This window comes from Galleria mellonella, unplaced genomic scaffold, assembly GCF_026898425.1.
Source record: "Galleria mellonella isolate WM207_F2 unplaced genomic scaffold, CSIRO_AGI_GalMel_v1 utg159, whole genome shotgun sequence".
Taxonomy (NCBI): Eukaryota; Metazoa; Arthropoda; class Insecta; order Lepidoptera; family Pyralidae; genus Galleria; species Galleria mellonella.
This window is the reverse complement of record NW_026442004.1, coordinates 101,942-118,751: the sequence shown is the minus strand read 5'-3', so window position 1 is coordinate 118,751 and position 16,810 is coordinate 101,942. Positions and strand designations below refer to the sequence as shown.

The 16,810-nt window shown below is 30.7% G+C and overlaps 1 protein-coding gene and 1 long non-coding RNA gene across 3 annotated transcripts in view; one reads left to right on the top strand and one right to left on the bottom strand.

Moving 5' to 3' along the window:
- Positions 1-3,286, bottom strand: part of LOC113518861 (homeobox protein abdominal-B-like) — a 123,232-nt gene extending 119,946 nt beyond the window's left edge. Inside the window, exon 1 of the mRNA XM_052892580.1 lies at positions 3,130-3,286. The gene's annotated coding sequence lies outside the window, so the exon portion shown is untranslated. The remainder of the gene's footprint in view (positions 1-3,129) is intronic.
- Positions 3,287-11,970: 8,684 nt separating this feature from the next.
- LOC116412678 (uncharacterized) overlaps positions 11,971-16,810 on the top strand; it is a 28,158-nt gene continuing 23,318 nt past the window's right edge. For both annotated transcript variants that reach the window (XR_004223858.2, XR_008252565.1), the window contains exon 1: positions 11,971-12,182. This is a non-coding gene — a long non-coding RNA (uncharacterized LOC116412678). The remainder of the gene's footprint in view (positions 12,183-16,810) is intronic.

The following is a 16,810-nucleotide window of genomic DNA, read 5'->3' as shown; positions in this document are numbered from 1 at the left end:
CTACAATCATATCTACTGATGATGTTTATAAATGAAAAACAAGGACACAAGTGAAATAATATAAACAATAAGATGTAACAAATAAAAAAAATAACCCAAAAAATACACTCAAAAACCCACACATTGAATACCATATAATTAAGTGAAAAATAGAATATATAATAGAATATAAAACAGATAATTTCTAGTCAAAAAAAGAAATTTTTGCATTTTTTGTCAGATATCAAACCAAAGTATCCATATTCTATATATATATATATATATATATATATATATATATATATATATATATATATATATATATTACATAATACTCGGTTAGATACCTAGTCACAGTTAAGAATCTTTAATAGCCATATTTTTTATTAAAATTCACACAAATAGATTTTGTTCTACAACTTCTACCAATAAGAGTAATCAAAATAAACTACTGAACATATTTTGATAATTCAAATAAGAATAAACATAAAAAGAAAATAATTTTCGATAATACAAACACAATGTTACTGTAAAAGTATCCATATTCTACCGGTTAGATACCTACAGTTAAGAATCAATCAAAATCATTCAAATGTAAACATAAACGAAATAAAACAATGTAGCAATCAAAATCATTCAAATGTAAAACTGTAGCAATAACTGTAATAATAACAAATCGTAAACATAACTCGAGTGGAAGCTTAAAAATTGACCTATGGTCGTTCAAAAATTCTTTATGAGAGTGTTGCGCAAGCACGGATTGAACCTAATCCACTACTTGGGTGTCTAGTTTTATGTTGGCCGGCATAAAGAGTAATAAACTATGTCTTTGCTGTACAATATAGAAAATGAACCTTAGAGCTTTGTAATAAGGATACGCTATAAAGCAACAAATTATGAACGGCTCGACCGGCGGTGCACGTGGGTGAATTGATTATTATGAGTTTACAGGCAGCTTCATTCATTTAGCGAATCACGCGTGATGGATTGGAATAATTTTACTTGACGTCTGATCATAAAGATTATGAGAGCTTACATATTTAGTTTAGTTTATGTGTCGATCACAAACAAATACTAAATTAATTAATTATTTTTAACTATGAGTATTTTTTATAGAAGACCACCACTGCTATTTAAAGTTTTGTTCTATTTGTATACCTAAGTTTTTATTCAACTAGCCGCCTTTAACGACATAATAAAATTTAATAGTCTACTACAAATTGGCAAATTTAGTGTTGGACTGATTCTCATTCTTCAACAACAGCAGCAACCGGTCCAAATTTGTCATCTGTATTTGTCTACTGATTTTCCTCATGAATTTGTGTTGTGAACTGTGTTCTCTTCCTATGGAAAAAGACCAGATCAGAAAAAACCAACATACCAGTTAGGATGACACTATACTAGCTTAAAAAGCTATACATTACTAAAGTCAAAATACTGAGATCTGATATGGAGGCATTACTAAAACGGGAATGTTCCAAAATAAATTCATCCGAAGGACATTAACTAACACTAAAACAATAAATTAGAAAACTGACTTCACAAATACAGGAACGCCATGTGCAAAGACCATATGCCTCGACAAGTGCTAAACATAAATGAGGTCAAAATAGCAGGGAACGCTTTCCAACAACTTGATTACAAACATTAAGAATGAATTCGTAAGTGGTAAATTTAACACCCGAATTAGAATATAGAATAGATTAAAATAGAATAGTTTTTAATCGATCGTTACAAAAAATATATAGACATTAATTAAGTAATTAATATAAAATTTATTATACATTATGGTAAATAATTAGTATAAAGTCTTATTATGCGAATTGGTAAAAGCAATAATGCGGATTAAATTGTTTTATAAATAAATAAATAGTTACAGCATGATCTTAAAAACTTGTTTATCAAAAAACTTCAGCATTCGTTTCTATTTTTGCCTGCCAAATGTCAGACTACTATACAGTAGACAGCTCGAAACTAAATTGTTGGAAAATCTTTTCGACTTTCAGATTTTACATCGAAATAAAAAAAAAATGTTTTGAAACAAACTTTTTCGAGTTGTTTTGCATTATTGTAATGACGTGCTATCTCAGTTATTAGAATTAATGTTAAGTAAAATTAGTATTATTATTATAACTATACACTGATGGCATCTTATGTAGAATCTATCATAGTTAATTACGGATGAATATTTCCATCAACAGAAACCTCTTTATAAAATCTCATAATTTATTGTAACTAAATGTAAACAATCTGATTATCCGATATATACATAGATTTTTTAGGCATGAGATGGGGCAGCAGCGTCCCTCTTAAAACATTCCCAAAGCCTAACTGTATTTGCCAAGTGTGGCAACTATTGGCAAAGTCCCCAATAAGGGGAGGCCTAAGTTCAGCCATTGACTGATATGGTACATGGTTTTTTGTCGGATTATAAATTAATGGTGCTGTATCTATATAAACATTATAATAAAACTATAATTAGATCATGCTTAGCCACACAACACATAATCAAAAATTACTAGACTTTAATAAAAATTAATATGGTAAAGGACTTGGGTCAACATGTAGGATACTTTTTATCATGGTATAATGTCAAATACTCTGTGGAAATAATCATCTCGTTATGTGAACAATGTCGCCGGCAGTAGGTAAATAATTAGAAGCAGATATAAGCGGCGCTATTTTTCAGACAGTTTCTAACAATATGTTTAACAATAAATTATATATCTATATACTAGTTAATAATACTAATTAGATAGGCAAGTTGTCCAGATAAACTTAAATGACTACCGAAAAACCTATAAATCGAAATAAAAAATAAACTATAAAAGATCACATATCATTTTAGAAATGATATGAGTCATTTAGTTATAACTGTAGTCTATAATAATAATGAAAATTAAATACTTAAGTTAGTAACGTCCATATAATAATAAACGTCACTCACTGGATTCTATAATTTCGTTAATCCAGATAATTAACGGTTCCCGCAATGAGCCCACATTCAACGAAAAATGTCGAATTGTCACAAACCAACGTAACATCGTATTCCAAAGGATTCCCGACTCTTTGTTTTCCGACTGCGATCCACACGGCGTCCGTGTTTGCTTCACAAACAGCGCGGCATGCGACTGAGCAATTATCACTTACCTGCGACACGCGATCACAACACTGCACAGATTTATAGTCGATAAACTTGTATCATCACATTTACTGACGTTATAAATTAATTATGTGCACTATTTATGGTTTTGTGTGCGCGTTGTAGACGCGGGCTATCGCGTCGGAGGCGAGCGGCGTAATGCGAGCGTATGGGCGGGCGGGGTACACACTGGTGCTACGGTGGAAGCGCGCGCCGCTCACAGACTCTCAGCTCTGCTTGGTCCCTTGTATTCTTTCAAGGGATACCTATCATCTTTCACATAAGGCAGGGTCGATAGGCCCCCAGGAGAAATATCATTGACCCTTCGTTAGATCTTTCTTTAATTTTTTATCACCATGTTGCCTGTTCGCAATTTGGTGCGTAACTGTATATCGATCGTTCAATGGGAACTTTATGAGTATTATCACGTAATAGGTCGTTACTTTGAGATTTTTTCTTTTTATGTCCCATTGTTGTAGTGTGGTTCCATTATGTGATTATAATTAGGTAGTTACAGTGTCAGATGTAGTATAAACATTCAGGACTGTGACTATATTCTCGTTTGTTTATGAGCTGAAAGTGTAGGTCCTAGACTTAGGTAGTTACCTAGTTATTTAAAATTAAAAGTGTTCTAACAAGGTGATGAATATTTATACGATACAGTTAGGCTCTAAAAACTAAGTATAATCTGTAGGTAGATTTGTATTAAGGTGTAAGTAAAGGAAGATACCTATTAAAGTACATAATGTATAAATGTATGTATTAATGTACATATGTTTTATATGAAGGAGAAGAGAAAGAAAGTCTACCTATTCTTATTAGGTATAAACTTATTATTCAATATAGATAGTCAATAGGTATCAAATAATAAAGTGTTCAAAATAAGGTGAGATAGATACATAACAACGCAATGCATATACATATAGTAGTAGGTTTAAATATATATCAATTGCATTTGCCTATTAGGTGTTTTAAATTTAATAGTATATTATTCCAGTTGAAACCAAAATTAGTTCGACTGCTACAACTTTTAACTTGCCTAATGAGGACAATAATTCCATTTATTTATCTTTTACGATTAGTGGATTACTTTACTTGATTGATGTATAAATTATTTTGTAAATTAAGGTAGTTACCTGTAGGTACCTACCTACCTGCCTACCTAATAAAATGAACTCGACTTCTCATGGCAATCAGTACAAGGGTATCGACTTAAATCTTTAGTAGAGATAAGGCAAATATTACCTGCATGTTTTTCTATATTTATCACAATTATATATCACTAAAAATAGTGGCACCAATCACATGAATAAACCTTGATTATTTTTCGAAAAAATAAAAACAAATATATTCAATCAGAATGATAGTAGTTCTTTATACTGTAATAATAGTAAAATAATCATTTGCTGACTAATCACAAAATATTTGAGTAAGTACCTACAAGTATAAATTAAAAAAGAAAATAATCATTAGACGTGTTTGTCTAAACGAAACTACCATGGCGAGCTGCATAATATTGGTTTAGGTACTTACAAGGTAAGTATACTTGCAAATTCGTCCGTGTGGCCAAGATAAAAATAATTCTACATTCTATCTCATTCTAAAATAATCAGTATATGCAAATTTAAAAAAAAAATTGCTTGTGCCATTAAAATGGCAAAAAGTTACAAACGAAAGAATAAACTCACTTTCACATTTCATAATATTAGTGAATACTTATTCCGTCGTAATCACTAATTATAAACGAGAGAACAAAATTAAAAAGAACGAGAGTAAACTTTATTACATTCGATAGTTTTTACTGTTAAAATATTTAATGCAGGAGCAGACTCCGAATTTATTGGGTGCAATTGAGGTTACAATTAAACAGATTCTTATCTCTTACGCGAAGAACCTCAGGTGTTGTTTACTCAGTTTTAATGGTGGGCTTTTGTTATAATAGCTTAATGATGGAGCCACCGTTCACTTAATTATTTTATTAGTTCCACAATAACAAACTGCTTTTAGTGTGACTACGCTCTTTACATGTTAGTGGACGATTTGTGTTAAGTACCTACTGTGGTTTCAAATGAGGTTATATTTTTTTTTTACGGTTAGTTCCTTAGTTTCTCGTCCGCTGGATATATCCCTAGCTGTATCCCGCAGCTTCAACTGTGTAGAACTACTATTTCATATAGTACATAGTAGTATTGTGTATGTTGTGTGCTAAGTTAGAATATAACCTACCCAGTAATCAAATTTTGTTCACATCCGTACAATAGATTTTAAAGAATTCGTACAATTGCATGAAAGAATAATAAACAAACATCTATCAATGCAAATTATCGCATTTATACCTAATGTTAATAGTTTTAAATACTATGTATAATATCTGTCATATTTCATAATGATTGGTAAAGTGCAAAAGTTGATAAACTAAATCGGAAATATTAAAGTTTTGAGCTAGCAAATTACAATATCTGCCTATTTATCCAAATTATATAGTTCAATGGTACTATATAGTATAGTAATACCTATTTAATAAATCTTATCAGATAATAGTTACCAAAAACAAGTCTCGACGCGATAAAACGAAAAGTATAGTCATTTTAAGTAATAGGTACAATCCAGACAAATAGGTCATAGTTATAAATTGTTGTTGATGATTAACAATGATTTAATACTTACCAAATGCAAATAAACAAAATTACCTTTACGATATTTTTAAGAAGCTTCTACCTGTAGGTAGTAAAAGCTTTCGATGTAAACCTCCTAAAAGTAAGGATTTATAAAACTCCTAACGGAAATTATAAAATCGTAATTTACGCACTTAAAAGCATACTTATACGTGTGCTTAATTAATTTTATAATGCGAAATGAACCCGCCACATGACAAGTTAATTCACTTTGGACGTTCCTTTAATTTACATCTGTAATTAACTTGAAGCTTTATATAGTTATTCGTTGATACAAATATATTAAATAAAATATACCTATAAAAACCAACTGTATACGATTACAACCATAACGATAATTTACACTTGCTATGTTAAAAGATAACATTTCTTGCTAATAAAGATTACCCCCTTGAAATCCTTACTTTGGTGGTAGAATACTAAGAGATAATATTTACATGTATTGAAGTTTTAGTCTAGTAGGTATTAATTATCTGTCTATTGCTGAAAACAACCTCTTACGACACCCACGTTACGGGTCCATTCTATGCCAGAATCACACGACGAGTTAAACTAGATAGATACCTATGCCTACCTATTAAAATTTTACTTATTTGTAGGTTCTACTCACATAAAATTTGGAATTGCATAGACTAACAATCGTTATTAATTATCAGGAGATCCACATCCTTGTTTGTCATTATTGTGTCTTAAAAATTATTATTATAGTCTGACCTTGCTTTTAAAATTTCCACTTCGAATATCAAGATACAGACGGCAGCATGTATCGAGTAATTTAATTTCGATTTCCTAATAAAGCATGCATTTTGATACCTTCTCTTGTATTAGATAAAGAAAAGGTAAATATTCCTATTTATTAAGAAGTAATAATTCAGTAATTAATACTGTAGGTACTCGTATGTTATGCAAGTTGGTACCTAACCTAGTCATAGCTAGAGGGTCAGCGAGTGCGCGTGCCACATTCCATTGTATATTGACTCGAGTCCCGCGCCAACACAAAGTAACCTTATGAACGCTGGACTACTCAGGTACAGACAGCAACATACCTACGTTTTATTTATTCGGTGTTATTATTATTTTAGCCATTGACCGTTTACTGCTAAATATAGACTTACCTATTAAACTCCCCTGCAAAAGGCCACTTCTGCTTGTCGACTCTCTACAACATATATTTGAAGTCGTCACTCCGTCTGTAAAAATTTAGAAAATTCATAAGTTATTCACAAAACTTATGAGTTTTTTAAATAACTGTAAAAGTGTAAGTCCTTTTAATATGTCCAATATAAAGTATGTACAATAAAGATTTTACAACAGAATACAGTAGATACTATTATATAAATATTTCTATAGAAAAATTGTACTATGAAATTTATGTAGATTATTTCGTCATAGTCGTAGAATACTGACGGATATATAAATTTAATATTTGTCAGATTCGTCAGTATTCTACGACTATGACGATTTTATTAATTTTAGTTTCAAGCCAATTTAAGTGCAAATTTGTTTTTTTTAATAGGTATAGATAGATAGAGAGATGCTCTTTATTGTTTCCTCCAAAAGATTACAGTAGTAAACTTATTATTAATATAAACAATTACAAGAAATAATTACATGTCATATCTAGCTGAGTATCTAAAATAAATCCTATTTTATATATTAGTAAAATAAATTATTTATATCGTCGTAGTCGTAGAACACTGACGGATCTGACAAATATTACATATATAGATCCGTCAGTATTCTACAACAATGACCATATGTTTTATTTTATTTCTGTCTTTTGTTTACTATCTGTACTCAATGCAGTCGGATACAGTACGATGCAGGAATGGCGCTGTTTGCAAAGTGCGTCGCTAATTGCTGACCAGACGCAAGCGGCGCGAGCGACGCAAGCGCGCCTTTCAGCTGATCTCGCGCGTCATACAATGTGTGAGTGATTTTCACTTCTATCTATATTCTGTAGGTATATATAATGTCTACTAACAAAAGAAATACACTCACCATTACAGTCCCGAATAGAGTAGTTCAGCTTTAGTAAACTGACATCGCTATAATGAATGTTACCCTCGAACATAGGTATCTTTAAGGAAGGCTGGGTGAGCCGTGTCCAAACGGAATTTGTCTGATGGATATCTCTCACTCGGAAAGAAAGTAAAGCTACATAAATACATGTCTGAAATAGCAGTCCGCAAATTTGTTATTCAAATAATTAATATTAGGTACTAATTTTATAATTCGACTTTTAAATTAGTAATATACTAATATTTGTGTTTAAATTATTTTACTAATTAGTTATTCGATCTAAACGACTAACCATGTACTTCTCCTATTGTCACTACCTCAAGGATCATCATCATCATCATATCAGCCTTTTACTGTTCGCTACTGAATATAAACATCCCCCTTGGTATATTTTGGCAGTAGTTGCCGCACTTTGTAGACGGATTGGTAACCGCAGTTAGGTTTTGGAGATGTTTTAAGAGGAACGCTGCTGCCCATCCCCCGCCTTTCTTAAATCGCCTTTTACGACACCCACGAGAAAGAACGACACGGCTTACTCTAAGAACAGTACTACTAGTACATAGACGACGACCAAAAAAAGTCCTTCGAGCGATCGACACGACTCGGCTATGTTCGTATCGACTCGTACATGAATGAATGATTTTAGCGATTAGTAGAAACAGTATAGTAAATAAATAAAATTGGTAGTCGATAGAACTTTCGAAGAAAATTCGAAATCGAATGATTTCCTGATACATTCAAATTAATTGCTCAATCGTATAGTAGGTAAGTATTAGTAAATTCGCGCATCGCAAGTTGAGAGTACATGTATACTTTTTAAAGCAACCCGGAAAAGAATCTTAAATATGCCAACGCCTTCGACTTGTCTATATTATCAAATGTTTGCTGAACATAATTCACGCTATGCTCTCAAAACATTTAGCTATTAACTCACAAGGCGACTACCTTAAAACGACTGATAGTTTACATAAAAATATTTCCTACCTACAACATAGATTATATAGGGTGAAATTAAAACGTGAATCAAAACGATAAAAATTTAAAGCTTATTAGATAATAAAAATACTAAAGTAAATACAAGCTATTAAGCTGGACGCGTCATATATTACTAAGGGAAAGTTAAAACATTTTATCATTTTCAGAGCCATGTTTCAGTCTAAAATATTTAGTCTGGCTGGAAGAACTCTCTAAAAGAATAAATTTGCATGACTTGGATTTCAACCTGTATAGGAAGTGCTTAAATATATCTTTTAAGATGTAATGGCTCTCCCAAGCAGTGAGTTCCATGCGTCATGCTTAAAGCTATTTAATAATCAACTTAGGATTGTCTACAGACCTTGGCCAAAGACCGTAATTCCGACGAAAGTGGATTGTTTTTCTTCGGTCCCCGATTGGATTTATCTCGAGTTTTATGACGTCTCACATCCCCATCGTAAAGTTTAATACCCGCCAGCTACCGATCGACCGGGGACCGCTCGATCTCTGCTTATCATATTATAAACTTTTTTAACACATTTTTAGAATAACCAAAATAGATGTGTGGTGAGTTTATCTTTTGTTTTTTTTATACTAGCCAGTAGTTCAATTTCTTTTATTTTCTAATTTTTATAAAGTCTAGATAGAAAGGAAGATCTATCGACAAATATAACTATTAATATATACATTTATGTTAATACATGGAATAGTTAATAGTTAGAACCTATATTAATATATATAGGTTCTAAATATGATAAAGTTATAATTTGGGTCCGAAATATTTACAGGAACTAGTTTAGTTAGTTTTAAACGTAAATACCAAAGTGCATGAATAACAAAGAATACTTGTATATATATACCTAAATAGAATGAAAAGACTATGGTATCTATTTAAGAATATACTTTATAGTGCTGTAGAGGAAATGATAAAAAATTGTCTGCATTTATTCCTATTGTGTATACAAATAGCTGTGTAATCGTTTTTTTAAATAATTGAACACTTTTTTTAAGTTTATTAGATTTATTTAGACTATGCAATTCTTAACAACTATTCGCATTTGAAACAATAAATAATAATGCACCAAATTTCACTCATTCCATCAAACAGCAGTAATCTTATCAATACAAAGAAACAAACAAACGGCCCACTCGCCGAATGCCGTCAAAAGGGTTGTTTTGAATAACAAAGTCAATTCGGTAGCGGAGCTCTTGTAAAAACTTCTTTTGCATGCTGTAACATAAATATTTATTTTGACAATGGCGTGAAGGAAGCGCAGCGACAATATGCTCCCAGTTGGCCTTTCACTTTCATTTTTTTCCGATGTTTTTAGGAAACCCTTCCATAAAAGCTACTGTTGGCGATTCTCATTTGCATAACAGTGGACAAAACAATAAAATATGCGTTTATTTGAACGCGAAAAGTGAAAACGGGGTTCAAGGTGAACAAGCCTGTGCCGCCAGTTGAAGTTTCGATTTTAGCTGCATAGCACGTGAGCCCCGTTGCGTTTGCTAGATTCATAATAACTGGCATAATCATCTTGATATGTCGGAGTGAAAGCAAGTACTGTTTAGTGCCGATGAGTGGTGCTGTGGAACACTTCATGGAAGGTAAAACTTGTTTAAAGACCTATTTATAAGCTAATGCAATGACCTTAAAGCAATCTTAATTAATATCTGCTATAAAAAATTGTAAAGTTATATGCTTGGTGTAATGTTCTATTGAACATGCAAAACCATATTATGTCAAGTAGATCCCGAGCTAGCTATTTTTCTGCACCGGCCTAATGATGGCCTAGTCCAGTTTTATCGAACACATATTTTATAATATCTATTTGTAAATATCTAAGTGAATAACTGATTGAATTTCCAATATGAACCTGCAAACGTAACTGGCATAGAGACTAGTACAAAATTTATGTTATATCTTACAATTGCCTGGTCCTCAAACAACTAAAGCTCAGACAATTAGTGTAAATTTTGTGGCTTTCCTCTTAACTCTACTTTACGAAAAGTCAATATCATTTATTTATATCTATTATCTTTCGTTCCTGTAAACCAGATTCCCTTTCGATCATTGATCAGCTGGTAGACCGTTATAATTCGGCTATATTTATGATACCTCTATAACACTTCACAAATTAGTCAAACGTTAACTCCGATAGAATTGCCTGTGGGTGCAATAAATGCCGAACGACTCATCTAATGAATGCAATTTAAAAAGTAAATTATCCTTTATACGAATATCACATCAATTCTTCTATACCATTAAGTCGATGTTCAGTTACTCTCGAAGTGTGGTGTTGGAACGTTATTATTTCAAATGTCACGCATAGTGAGGATCCGTTAATAAGTTAGATACACAAGGCATGTTTGCACGTTTCGTTACATCATTTTGAGGCGGCTTTAACGAACTTGTGTTTCAATATTTAGTGTGTATGGTGCTTTAGGGCTTATATTTGATATTAAATATTAGTTCATCATTCCAATGCTAAACAAGTCAAAGCAGCGGCATTATAATTGAGTCACTTCCTAATTACGTTGATACGTAGTTTGATAATTAAAAATGTTAATTTTAATTATTAAACTAAGTATACTAGTATATTTATTTTAAAATGCACTTTACAAACCTTCAAGGATAATTGTATGATTACAATGCAGACCAGGTCATATGGTTTTACTTCATATGTTTCTTCTCTTGCTTTAATGTATTGTGCTGTGTTCCTTTTATTTTCTTCTTCTTTCCTAAAAATAATGGAATAGCTCTATCGCTTGTGCTAATGATATACTTTAGAATGATATTAGTAGAAGATAAATCTGAAGATAGAAGAAGATAAAGATGAAGTTTGTAAATTCAACAGAAATTTACTATGATTATTTATAGAGAGGAACGTGTAACGAATACTTAAAAGGGTAGGTAGTCCCTTCTCCTCGAATAAATGTATTCATATAGGTAATGCTACAAAACAAGGACAAACAGAAAAATTAATAACAATGCCCTACGTACGAAATTAATTGGGTCAGTGTATCCTAATAATAATTTGGGTCATAAAGCCTGTTTAAAATTCCACGTCAGCTGTCGGTCTATATCCAGTGGAATAATAGATGCGGTTTCGTTTATTAGGGCTCATATAACTCGGTCGTGGAGCGAGCCCCAGCCTGTTAGTCTATTTTGAAACACAAACGAGTCAAGTCAGTACCTATATTATTCAAAGTTATGTCTCATAAATAAATTAGATAAGTTAGTATTTTGTTTTACACAAAACATTTAGTTTTAATGTGATTTTTACAGTGTCTCAAACAGTGCTAAGAGTATCGTGAAGTGTATCCATAATTCATCGATTTTTTTACCAGTGTAAAAGATTATACTTACAGAGTTATACTTAATTCGAGTAAGAACTTCATTGTTACATATTCTAATTGCTTTTTGTAGATATTTATGAAGCATAATTGTATTGTCGTATACTATTTAACCTATTATACTATTTTATTATTATAAAAGAGTTGTCAATATTGTTATAAAAAATACACAAACCAAAAAAGTATACCTAATTACTTGTTACTAAATATGATATCGTTGGTTATTAACTACCCAAGGAAATCTTAAAGTAAATGGGCAACTTACCATAGAAAACGTTAATTTGATATAACTAAGGTTTACTACTCATTTATATATAAGAGTGCAGTGTTCACAGTGGAATAGCTAACGAATAAAATATTACGTACCCTCTAATACAAGGTTATCTAATCACCAATTTAACTAATCTAATTTAATAATAAAAATCAAATTTCATCTGCACTTGACACAATATCGCAGGTTAAACATAACAAAACATATATCTTTATTTGTTATAACATAGCTTACATGTGATTACTTATTAGATCCCTACTGTACATACATATATTATATACGATCTTATAGATATAAGTATTTATATGGGTACCTTTTATAGTATTATAAATAATGTTTATATCAAGGTAAACATCATGTTATTGATTTGATTTGTTTTAAAATAGGCAAATAACTGCTTAGATATAATTATATTGAACGCCTTTGGCCTATAGATAATTAAAATTATGTATTTACCTACTGGCAATTTCCCATTTATGGTAACTAGGCAAATATGTGTCACTAGCAACAATAATATATATCTAGATCTTATATTTAGATGTAGCAGCTACGGAGTTAGTTTTAAGTATCCTATTTTATTCACTTTAGATGTAATAATTGCATGGAAACATTCTCGATAATTCATAAAAACATTTTATTCTTGTATGTGGCAATTAATAATTATAATTGGAGGTAGAAAGATAAAAAAAGGTAGTCGGTGTCTGCTCTTAAAAACAGAAACAGAACAGTTTTGTCGTTGTCGCTCTTGAAAATATTTAATGAATAAAAGATTTAATTTCACAATCGTGAGACTTTAATTTTAGAATTTAATATTTTTATTTTATTAAATAAACTATGCAAAAGATAATTTCTCGTGTCGTTAAAAAAAAATTTTCAAGATTGAAACGTCTATCGGAGGATTCAAGATCGAAACCCTTAGTTCTTATAACATTTACTAGGTAATCTCAGGTAAGTTTAGCATACTTTAGGGAACTGAGTGATCTGAGTATGTTATAAAAGGAATTTACGCTAATCAAAGGGTAAGTCACTTGAACTAAGTTTGAATCTAGGTAGTTTAGTAGTACTTTTAAAACAACTTGTCGGTTTTCGCATTCTCGGATCTATATAAAAAACTTGTTGTACATACAGTCCACTTATATTCTCGCACAATTTAATTCTACCATCATTAACACAATAACTTCATCAATGCTTATCTTTTCTTTCAATACTATGTCATTACTATATCTATACATAACAATTCATTTCAAAGAAATACTTTTCAATAATTTTCTGAACTATGTAGGTATATTAGTTATAAATATTAGCGTCCATGCAGAAATTATACGATTCGGCAGCAGGGACCACCTATCATCCTTGACTAGTATCCCACCATTGCAAGATTTTTCAATCAATTTTCAGCTATTTAACCTTTATTTGTATTATCACTATAATGTCGACTATACATTGATAGATGATACTTTCTTTATAAATAAACTTGTAAAAAATAGCAAATGTAAATAAAATATAATCTATACTATGAACGGTTCATCTTAATCTTAACTAATTATAATTAATTTGATGTTGCTTTACGTTATACAAGTCAACATAAAGTTGTAGCTATAGATAACTGTCAGGACTAGCACAGGTATGCACTTACTTTCGACGACATTGCAATGTTCAGGGCTTCAGGGTTTTAAAGTTAATTACCACAGTTGGTTTTCTCTATTCGCAATCTTCAAATCCTGAGTGCAATGCCGTGTTTCAACGACGTGTTGTAAACTGACTACACCTGTCTTACATTGTACACATACATTGTTGCTCCTATAGTGGATAAGTACAAATACCTATTAATATCATATTCAAAATTTAAACATAATAAGCTTATTTTTTCTCTACATTAGGTTAGGTATTGACTACATGTATATATATTGAATGACAGTTATAACATGGTATTCGTACCATAAAACCATCATCGCTCAAGAAATACACAAACCAGCCGTCCCACACATTAACCAGTCAAAACTGACAAAGGTACAATTTCATTCAAGCAATATAATTGATGAAGATTTCATCAATTATATTACCAATTTAAACATTTTTTATCATTTATTTAGCAAACAATAGTTAGAGATTATTCCTTTGTTTATTCTACTAATCTCACTAATATAATAAAATTGTAACTAGACGATGTTTGTGCATATTAAATATTGAAGAAAAATAAAGGTCTTAATAAGAGCAATAGAAGCCAAAACTATAATTTAAAAAAAAATTATCTTTCTGTATATTAGTTCTGGCATCCCGCAAATACTACTGCACCAAATTGGAAACGGTTTAAGCAGTTGTGTTGCTGAAGGTCTAATTTATAATCTGGTATATATTTTATTTTGATACGCCATTTAGAAGTAGTTAATTTTAATGCGTTTTTTATTTCTAAAATCCATGCGTACGAAGAAGCGGACAAAACGCTAGTCCAGGTGGTCTACTATGAAATGAAATTCCGAATTTTCGGGCTCAATTTCGTGTTTTTGTTCGTACCGATATCGACCCAGTAAATGGAATTTAACATTTCGTTCATCATAAATCCTATCTTAATAGTTCAGGGGAACGATATTTTAACATGTTTAATAATTTTAAACGGCATGTATTATATAATTTTAACATCAAAATTCTGTTTCGTTCGTCCCCGAAATTTCGGAAAATATTTCAAGGTAGGCCCTCTGTATAAATTGTGTGACGATTTAAGTCGTCTTTAAGACTAAGTAATATAACAATATCTATATATTTTAATTATAATATCTATATATAATATATATACCAATAACGAATATTATGTTAAATGTCTGTTATTCAACTTTTAATAACGAAATTAATAACTCGATTGGCATTAATATCGATGTGCGATTGGTACGCGCGGTATCGAAACGGGTGATGACTTTTTTCCGCCAACAATATCCAAAAGAACCCAATATATGGATATTGGAACAGTATCAATATCACCCATGCCTAGCCGTCTTTCTTTGGAAAGTAAAAACGGCTTATTGTGAAGTAAACTTTATCTTATAAACAAACGACTCCGCATTCTAAATTAAAATATATTTTTTTTATATTTGTTAAATATCGTCATAAAATTTTATTTTCAACCGATTTGAAAAAAAGAAGGTTGTAAATTGGTTTGTATTTTTTTACGTTTGTTCCCAAATACTACTGTACCGTCAGTTGTAAATTGATTTAGTAAATTCTTTTTTTATTTAAAAGGATATACTTAGAGATTGGTCCCTTAGAAATTTTATCATAATTGGTCCAATAAGTAGTTTAGTTTTTAAATGCAAATAATTGGTTTTGTCATAAGTGGTCTGCTTTTTTTTTTTGTGGTACACAATCTTAATAGGATAGTCGTATAGTTACAAGACTTGATATCCAGGTATGTACTCTTGAAGACTAACCTATTATCAATTTATAATTTCATGTTAGGGTGTCTTCTTATTAGGTATAGGTTGTATTGTAAAATATGTTTATACAAATATTTACATATCGATGATCTAATTTTCTATTTTACAAATTTTACTATTCTAATCACAATCTATCTGGATTGCGTCGTTGTTGTCCCAGTCGTTTCTCGTTAATACGTGAAGACGTGTTTTGCGTCTAATGTTACTTTTCACAGTTTTTAAAGAAATATACGTGTACTAAGATTGTTCTACTGTCATGAACTTCTTGTTCAAACATATGTGTAGCTTGAATTGAGTAATGTTATTAGTCATTGTTTACATATATTTCTTGTAATATTTTATTTGCAGTTATATATTTAGATACTTTGCACTCCCACTTTACTTGAGCTTTATACCTACATAAATATATATTTTAAACTTCTAAAAAAATGTTATTAAAATGTTCCTATGAAATTCAAAGCTTTTAAATTTTATATATTAATTTTCAAGAATTCATACTGCAATATTTATCTAGGGAACCTACTAATTAATAAAGGAGAAGTGGACTAAATATCATAGTAAAGTAGTTCTCTAATATCAAATAGTTTCTGATAGAGAAATAGTTCATTATTCAATACGTAAACCTAAGAACCTATAAATTTTATGCAAAAATGCTGCATGTCACCAATGCTACTAGTAGATACCTAAAATACCAAATAATACATATTGGATAATGAGTACCTATTTTTTGTTATCATTCGTACCTATAGATGGTAAATATATATAAACCCTTAAAAAAAAAAACAAAAAATTGATCACATATCACCGATTCGAATAAATAAAGTGAAATCTATACGTGTATAAATTACTCGAAAAATATGTCAAAAAAATGGACTTTTGTATTTAAAAATAATATTTTATTATGAACGGGCCGAACAGTCGGACCTATCTTGAGTTTAATCTGAGAGGATATTTGGAAGTC